This window comes from Arachis hypogaea, chromosome 20, assembly GCF_003086295.3.
Source record: "Arachis hypogaea cultivar Tifrunner chromosome 20, arahy.Tifrunner.gnm2.J5K5, whole genome shotgun sequence".
In the NCBI taxonomy this organism is placed as follows: domain Eukaryota; kingdom Viridiplantae; phylum Streptophyta; class Magnoliopsida; order Fabales; family Fabaceae; genus Arachis; species Arachis hypogaea.
In genome coordinates, this window is record NC_092055.1 from 123,735,038 (window position 1) to 123,744,258 (window position 9,221).

The 9,221-nt window shown below is 34.4% G+C and overlaps 1 long non-coding RNA gene across 2 annotated transcripts; it reads left to right on the top strand.

Annotated features, from left to right (window-relative positions):
- The first annotated feature begins 495 nt into the window (after positions 1–495).
- On the top strand, positions 496–3,755 carry LOC140182621 (uncharacterized). 2 transcript variants are annotated; one of them, XR_011878571.1, is made up of 6 exons: positions 497–970; positions 1,103–1,220; positions 1,351–2,359; positions 2,445–2,605; positions 2,698–3,279; positions 3,378–3,755. It is a non-coding gene; the product is annotated as an uncharacterized lncRNA (long non-coding RNA). The 2 variants fall into 2 exon arrangements; XR_011878570.1 differs by having other exon boundaries at positions 496–970; positions 1,351–2,605.
- Positions 3,756–9,221: the final 5,466 nt, after the last annotated feature.

A 9,221-nucleotide genomic window follows, 5' to 3' on the forward strand; every position in this document is an offset into this window, starting at 1 on the left:
AATTTGAATTTAATTATCAACTAATTAACTAGTATCATAAAGTTAATTATTACTATTTTTATAAGTTGTTTATTTATTTTTAATTTTTATACTAAATCAAATTTAATAAAATAATTATGATTGTATGTTAAATTTAACAAAATATTTTTTGACATAAAACATAAGAAAATAATTTATATTTTATGTTGGAAAAAACATAATATAACAAGGAAAAAATATATACATCTATATATATTATTAGTATTTTTTTTTAAATTTTTGTGGAAAAAAATGCCCCCTCTTTTTTACACTTGGGTCCGTCCCTTTTTGAGATTAGCTTTGTAATTGAGAGGTATTTGAATTTATGTATTTGATCAAGCTAATGATTTCCATTTTTATTCTAGATTATTTGAAAATATTTTAATTTTCATGTAAATTTAGAAAAAAATATGTTACATAATAATATTATTAAGGGGCTAGTTAGTGAAAATCATAATTTAGACATATAAAATTGAATGATACATTAAAAATCTTGTTGTTGCTTGGCTGGGGGTTACTTGCTTCCAATGGTAGAGGAAGGTCGGACTAGTTTTGTTGACGGTGCCATAGAGGAAGGAGGTTGGGGCTTGGGAGTAGAGCGTTTAAGAGGGATTAGTGGTGGGAAGTCTTCTCAATCTCTTCCCTTTCTTGCTATTGCCATTGGTATGAAATGTTATGATGTTGAGAAACTTGAATATCTTTATATATATAAAGATAGAATAGCAAAACAGTAAAACAAGCCTAAATGAGCTTGCTTTTTGACAAGTGGGTACATAATTTCCTTGCACGTGGAGTAGTGCAACTCTCTAATTTTGTATACATCTTCATTTGCTTGCTGATCGAAGGTTATGGTTTAACTTTTTCCAATCCCAATATTAACTTAGCTTCCTTTGTTCTTATTGGCTGAGGAGAAGCTTGGAGGATCGCCAAATTGGGAATCTCGCCTGATTAGGTACCATTAACATTGCATGCAATTTTTATAATTTTGTCTTGCTGTTATTTCATTTGAAATTTGAAATTTATTTTTTTCCACCGTGGGGAAGTTAGTGCTCTATTTATAAATATGATTGTGAATGTGGTGTAGAAACTATAGACACAGCAGAGAAGCATTTTGAAATGGCAATGGCCAATGTTCCAATGATGCAAGTGGTGTAGCTGATCGAGTGGTGGATGTCAACCCATCGAAACTATCGTAGTCCCTGGTAGTTGTAGTAGTCCGACTATACAATATTCTTAAGGATCAATGAGTGAATTAATCGTGTCCTCATGTTGTAAGTTTTGTTTTGAAGATTAGGGTGGTTTGATTAATTTGTGGTTGGTTATTGCTTGTAGGGTGATCGGATCTCGAGAAATAGCGTAACAATATTCAGGAGCGTGCTTCACGAGAATAAAATCTATTCAATGAAAAATTTTATTGTCCAAGAGTATGGAAAGTCAGTCAGGACTACACCGCACAAGTATAAATCAAGTTTTTACATGAAAACTTATGTTTCGAGTCTTTCCTCTAAGACATTTCCCTTCAGCCCATTTTCTTTTATGAAGTATGAAGTAATCGAGTCAATGGCTATGGCCTAAAACTACCTCATTGGTTAATGTATACAGGCTGACTATTATTTTTGGTTGCTGCTTTTAATGTATCTCTCCTTCGTTTTGATTGAATATGCACTCAGCACATATGATTTTAAAGGTGTTTTGAAGATTGTATTGGTCATGTGGTAGCAAAGGAGGACGTAAGAGACTTGGTGACCAAAAGTGGGCAACCCACTAAATGGATGGTGGTGTATTTAGAGGATCTAGAGTTTATTTTCCGGAGACTCCCTTTGTTCATGGATAAATTATTCTGTTAGGGTTATAGTTTATGGTATACACTTATTTACCTGACTACATGGGTGTGTGTTTATTGATATATTCTATGTATATTTTTAGGAGAAATAAGATAAAGTGTACACTATTTAACCGTTTTGTTGATCAAGTAGTTGCATTTTTACGTAAGCCAGATTGTGAACCATTAGTCCTGGTGGCATAGCTATTTAAACCATATGTCTATTTGAATGATGTTAACATCCAAAGTAGCTTTGATCCTTCTCGAGTATATTATAATGCTCAATTTTCTACTGTTATTAGTTATCGAAAGAGGTATGACAATAAGACAAATAGATTTGATCCTTCTCAATTATATTGCATTTTATTACCTATGTTTTGTAGTTTACTTGTGCAAGGAGATCTTACTTTTTAACAAATCAATATAATCCAGAGTCATTCCATCCCTTCGGTGTTTGATGAAATATTGTGGGGAACAATTCCAATTAAATATATGGAAGAGGTTCAAAACTTGGAACAAGTGAGATTGTTGGTTGTTTGTTAATTTACTCATTCAAGCATCTTCTGAAGTTTATTTACTGGAACAAGTTTTTTTGCTTCATTAGGAGACATCTTGCTGGGTTGTTGGTACTATAGTTTCTGTGGAGGTGGGCTTGAAGGATTGGTTCTATGTATTGTGCAACACCTGTCCTAGGAAAGTGCAACCCAATGAAGACCAATATTGGTGTGAGCATTGTAGGAAAGTTGGGTTTAATGGCGCTGTGAGGTAATCGTAGCTGTTAAACCATACCAGGTATTAATGTTCTTCTCTTTGTAGAATTTGATGTCCTTTAATAGAATAAACTCATGTCATTCTAGATATCGGCTTGGAGTCATCCTCACTGATGGTATATGGTGTATTAAGGAGACATTATAGAATTCTGAAGGCAAGACTATTGTAGAAAGATCAACATGTGAAATAAAAGATGGTATTGTAAGTGTTCATGTTATTTAATTTAACTTTGTGTAGTTAGATCCTAATTCTAGCTAAATCTTTATTCCTAACTTGCTATTGGTAACACACAAGAGATATCTCAAGGGAGTTCCTATCTGAAAGCTTTTGATGCCATCATTGAGAAGAAATATTTATGTAAATTGTCTATCACCTTTAGGAATATCAAATTTGTGACCAGGCTTACAGCGTAGTTATAAAAAGTGATGATGAGTCCCTCATAGAACTTTATGGGGCACAAAATTCAAATGTTGAAATTGAGGTATGTTATCATGGTTTTGACTTTTAGAAATCTTAATAAATATTCTGTTTCTAAGTTGTAAAAGTTTATCTATGTGAGATACTATTTTCAAGGAGGGGATCATATTTATTCGATCGATTTGGGTAGTAGTTGCCATATGAAAACTGAGTCTGAAGAAAATGTACTGGGTGTTGTATCTCTTTCTAAGGTTAGTACAGATTTAGAGCATCTTAACTTTTTTAAAGTTAATATTAAGCAAGCTATTTTGATAGATATTTTGTTTCTTATTACGTAATTGTTTAATAGGTTAGGATTCTGCGATCGATAGCAACTATGAAAGTGAGCAAGCAACTCTCACTAAATATGTGGCCAGTGAGGTGGTTGAGAGTTCATCCATGGTTGTCCTTTATAATCCAGATAGTTAAGGTTTGAGCAATAAGACATTTAAGAGGAATACTAGGAAGAGGAAGATGGAGTAATAATGGCCCTTCTTGGATCTTAATTGTTCATGTTGGTTTTAGTTCCTAGGTAAACTAATGCTAAATATGTTGTATAGGTTGTTGTTGAGTTAGTTATTTGGAGTGAAGTTTTGTTAACTTAGTTAAATGTCATATGACTTGTGTTTTGTCTATCGCAAATGTCTTTATGTTAACAATATAATTTGGTGTGTGTGTGTGTGCATAAAAAGAGCTGTATATGGAATCTGTATGTTGTCAACATACTATCTTTTTCATCTTTTGATTTTGCTATTATAGAATTTCTTTTATGCGTGCATAAAAATGTTTGCTTGGATTTTTGTTTTCATGTTTGTAATGAAAAGGGAGTGGATCCTCTCCAGTGAAAAAAAACTGGATGGTATTCAGTGTTCAATCTAACCATTCATTGCTCTCTCTCTCTCTCTCTCTTTCTTATTTATTTCTGGTCCCACTCATAGAATCAAAGGTGATAGATCACACTGTATTCTATCAATTATTAAAAAAACTGGAGAGGATCTTTTTTCATACGAAAATAGTTGTTAACTAGAGCTTCATATTACAATTAAAAATTAGAGGTTATAATTAAAGAGAGGGTAGTTGTGAAATTTTTCTTTTTTAGTCAGGAGTAGTTGTCAATTTTAATATGAAGTCATTGTATTGAGTGCTGGTGTACTAACATGAAAATTAAATCCAACTGCCCTTAAAAAAATTGAAAGAAATTGAATCCATGTGTAACATAATAGGTACAGTACATGTAATAGTATGACCAAGAATGGTTAGGCCAAATTTGATACTCCCTGTGTACAAAAGTGGAGAATATTTAGTGAAAATCTGGCAAGAAAAAAAATAAAATAAAAACCTTATAACGAGGTTATTACGCTAAAGCACCTGAAAGGTATATAGAGTATTTTGTCAAAAAAAAAAAACATAATGTAAAAGAAAGATTAATATATATAAGGTTCACAATATTTTTAATCAAAACATGATAAATAGCATTCCCTAATAGATAATTAAGATCCACAAACCTTAACATATTTCATTGTGCAGATATAAAGCTAGCTCAAAACATACATCGTTATACTCTAGATTAACTTATACAAAAGATGTAGCACCATTAGTCTTAAAACATCTACACCCTCTGATGTCTGTTAATATCCATGTGAATTCTCAAATTATTTGGTGAGATTATCCTAAACACTAGGGTGTCTTTCGGTTTCAGCCTGTGAGCCATGCAGAAATCAGGCCATTCTAGTCCAAACCTGATATCAAAATAATTTCTAGGATTTTGGCGAGCTCGAAAAAGGAAAACATTCCCCTTTTCCGAAAGGTGGCCCTATTATAGTCTAGATGGTTCCATCTCTAAATAGTCGCAACTCTTTCGTGAAATTTACTAGTATGTACTGTGAAAGTCAAATTAAAATACTATTATTAGTGTAGTTATTATGTAAAACCATACTTACCTATTAATGACACATGAGTACAATGTGAGTTTATCATGGGTGATAGTTTAAATTACCAATATGGGGGCCTTGATGTCGCTTCATGTAAGCTCTTTTGAATGAGTGTGGAAAACAATGTCCCTAAATATATAATAAAAAATGGCACTTTTAAGATTCATAAAATTTAAAATATATTTTGGTTTTACAAATAAAAGATGGACTCGAAAGCTTCTAACATCACAGTTAGCAAATAAGGGGTAGAATTTAGGTTACCTAACATTAGTAGCTATTTGTGGAGAACTAGTTGTGTGTTGGTTTATAACTTCTTCAGCATCCATTGATTCGGTAAAATTATCTCTAATTGTGATGACATTAGGTTGTTGGTCCTCTTGGGAAGGTGTATACTTTAGATTGAAATACATTTCAATGAGTGATGAGCAAAAAGTGAAGCTTACGGATACTAGCAAGTACACCAGATCGTTCAAGTAATACTACAGTGAGTGGATATTGTTCTCACAAGGATTAAAGGATTGAGCACGCAAATCTCAAATTAAATAACTAATTAGATCAAATAGAACCTGGATTCAAGAATACTGAAGAACCTTAGAATGCTTGAATGATTGGAAACTTGAATGCTGAATGCTTCGAAGGAGGTAGTGATTGTTGAATTGGAAGAAATCAATGTTGATGAATGTCTAGAGTTTCAAATATGTTCATGTCCTTAGGGGAATCAAACGTTGTTAAACTAATTCTAAAGATTACAAATCTCTGTTCATGATGAATCTAAAGTAACTGATTTTCGATGTCTCAGTGAATGTCTTGGTCGATCAATTAATCAAAGAGGTTAAGTTCAAAAATCTGATCCAGTTTCTCAATGAGAAAACACAATTTTCAAGAATTGTCCTAATCCGAGTTATATGTTACGTATTCAAAACAAGGGTAATAAAAAATTATGTATTGTGTCGCACACTTAGAAAACCACTACGTCTGGTTGATTCAAAAAGTTATGTGAAAGAGTTTTCAAGCACGATTTGAAAATCAGTTCTGTCGAATCAGTAAACAAATCTAAAATGGGATTAGCACACCTGTCGATACTACTAATCCTTTAGTGACGAAGAATGAAATACTCAATCATATACAGCTTAATGCAAAACTTTAAAACAAGGAAAACTTAGATTAATAAACTATTGAAACATGAACAGAGCTCCTAACCCTTTGACAAAGGTTTAGTGACTCATGCTGGATGCCAAATCAAAGATGAAAGTGTTCTGGAGGAACTAGGTTGTCTTTGTGAATCCAATTCACTTATTTATACCTACAATTTCTAATTCAAATTTCAAACCTAATCTTATCTTAATCAGAATTATTAAGATAATCTCTAATTAATTCAAATCTTCAAATTCAAAACAGAATCAAAATCAGAACTAATTAATCACAGAATCTTCTTCAATATTCAATTTGAAATAAGATCTCTGAAACTGGGCTTGGAGAATGATCACTGGAGCTTGCACTGTGCTGGTATTCTTGATCAGGGCGTGGCATACTGGCTTCACTACGTGGCACGCCCCCTTGAATTTTGATTAGGGCGTGGCACACCCTACTGTGCACATGGCATGCCTGCTTGGTTTGGGTCAGGGCGTGGCACACCCTGCTTGTACGTGGCACGCCTGAACTTGGCTTGCTCCAGGGGCTTCACTTGGTCCTTAGGTGTGGCATGCCTCTCCTCTCTCGTGGCATGCCCTGAACTTGGCTATTATAGGGCATGGCATGCCCTGCACAACGTGGAACGCTCCAATTCTTGAAATGAACTCATATGTACGCACAAGACATGTGTACGCACAACACGGCTATTTTTGCAACTTGTGCGTACGCATGAGGCATGCGTACGCACAACATGGGAATCACTCCTTGAGGGCGCAACACGCATTGCTCCAACGTGGGACGCCTTCCTTCAATATGGCATGCCTCAGCTTTGGTAATTATAGGGCATGGCACGCCTTGCACAGCATGGCATGCCCCTTTTGTTGAGATAGACTTGTGCATACACTCGAGGCAGGCATATGCACAACAAGGCAGTTTTTGAAACTTGTGCGTATGCATGGGGCATGCGTATGCACAACTTTCTGCTCTCTTGAGAAGCTCTATTGTGTTTTTCTTTGATCATATTCTCTTTGCTACTTGATTTTCATCTCTTTAATCCTGTATTTTCTTGAAAACACTTAGCAAACACCTTAGTAGCAAAAGATACTTAAAAGTAATGAGATTCGAAGATGAAACTGTAATTATACCTAAGGAAACAAGAATTAAAAGCAAGAAAAACAACTAAAGATGCAAACTCATCACAACACCAAACTTAAAACTTTTCTTGTTCTCAAGCAAAAAAATAATAATAATAATTGCATTAGTGAAGAAGAATTGAATCTCTTTAAAGCTCATGTCCATGTTGATAATGGGGTTTACTAACCTTCTGATCATAAATAGATTCTCTTCTTTCTTCTTTCCTAATGAATCTTGAAATCTTGTGAGTGAAGATTTTTTTGAGAACTAAGGCTCGGATGATATTATAAGATTCTTCTTTTCTTGATTTTTGATTGATCCTTGAATCTTTTGGTTTCTTCTTTTTAACTGAGAGAGATTATTGAAGTTGTCAACTCTTAGTGCTTCATCTCAAGGCAACTCTTGATAGTGGGCTTTCGATTGATAATCCCAAACCAATTGGTTCAAGTTACCGGGTGATAAGGTACCCCTCGGATCTAATTACCCAAACCTCTCCTTAACACAGTTGCACTACAAGCATATAGGTAAAGACTTGAATTTCAAGACATCGATGTCCAGAGTCTCTTTGGACTTCTAAATGTTTTGTTTCAAGGCAGCTCTTAATTATGGGCTTTTCGATCGATAATCCCGAGCCAGTTGGCCCAAGTTATCGGGTGATGAAGCACCCCTCGGATTTAATCACCCAAGTCTTTTCTTGGACAATCAACACCACCGACACATAACTAGCTCTTTAGTCATTGATGTTCAGGGCTTTGCAATGTTGATTTTCTTTTGATCTTTTTATTTTTTTTTCTTTCTTTTCTTTATTGTTTCTCTTCTCTCTTTCTTTTTCTTTCTTTTTCAATTCAAGGATCTTTTGTTTGTTTAGGGATCTCAATAAGACTTCTCTAAGCCTCTGTTCAAGAAGAATCATTCTTCCCTTTCATTCAATACCATTCACTTGTCACCACATCTCATGGAATATAATCACAATTTCATGCACCACCACTTTTCATACGAGGACTTTATTTGGTAGATTCAACTTTTCCTTCATCAAGTAATTCTTCTCATGATAGTCAGAGGGGTCAGAGGATAAGCATTAGGCATGGGTAGTGCAATAAGAAAACTATGCATGATGCAAGAATGAAGGAAAGGGAAAATTAGATGAAAATGAAAAAGAAAGAAATACTAACCACCATACACCAAATTACCTCTTTCATTTCCTGTCCTTGTTGTCCTCTTCCTCTTCATCTTTGGTCTTAATTGCAACACCAAACTTAGAGTTTGATCCATGTACAGATTGGTGAACACCAAACTTAGGATTTCGTCATGTTATCAAGTAGTGAAGAGTTTAGAGGAATATAGAATGGTAAGTATGTGTGGCATTAGGTGATTGGATGCATGAACAAATATTTTAGCAAGATATATATATATATATTGAAACGTATTGCCTAAATGAATAAGGAAAAAAAAATTAAAATATGTGAAAAAATAAACCTGATGGTCAAAATGAGAATGCATGCATGGAGGAGGGGGGAGAAAAATAATGTAGGAATTAAAAAAAAGAAAACAGAAGGAGAAGGAAAAAAGAACTAACTAAAGTTAGGTTGTCTCTCAATAAGCACTCTTTTATCGTCATTAGCTTGAGATTGTTTCCCCTAGGTTGGGGAATGGGAAGTTGAGGAACTTCACGGCATACTTCAGTGCCATTCATGTTAATGCATGCATCCCTCATCTTCATGTCGATTCTCTTTTTGATGCATGTTTCCAACTCTTCTATCAATGTCCAAGCTTCCTCTGTTGTTTGCTTTTTCAATGAACCTCCAGCCCATCCATCAAGCACTTCTCTGTAGTCTCTAGAGATCCCATCGTAGAAGTATAGGATTATAATCTCCTTGGGTACATCGTGTTGTGGATTTCTCTCCAGTAGCTTATTATACCTCTTCCAAGAGTCATGGAATCTTTCGCCATCTTTTTGA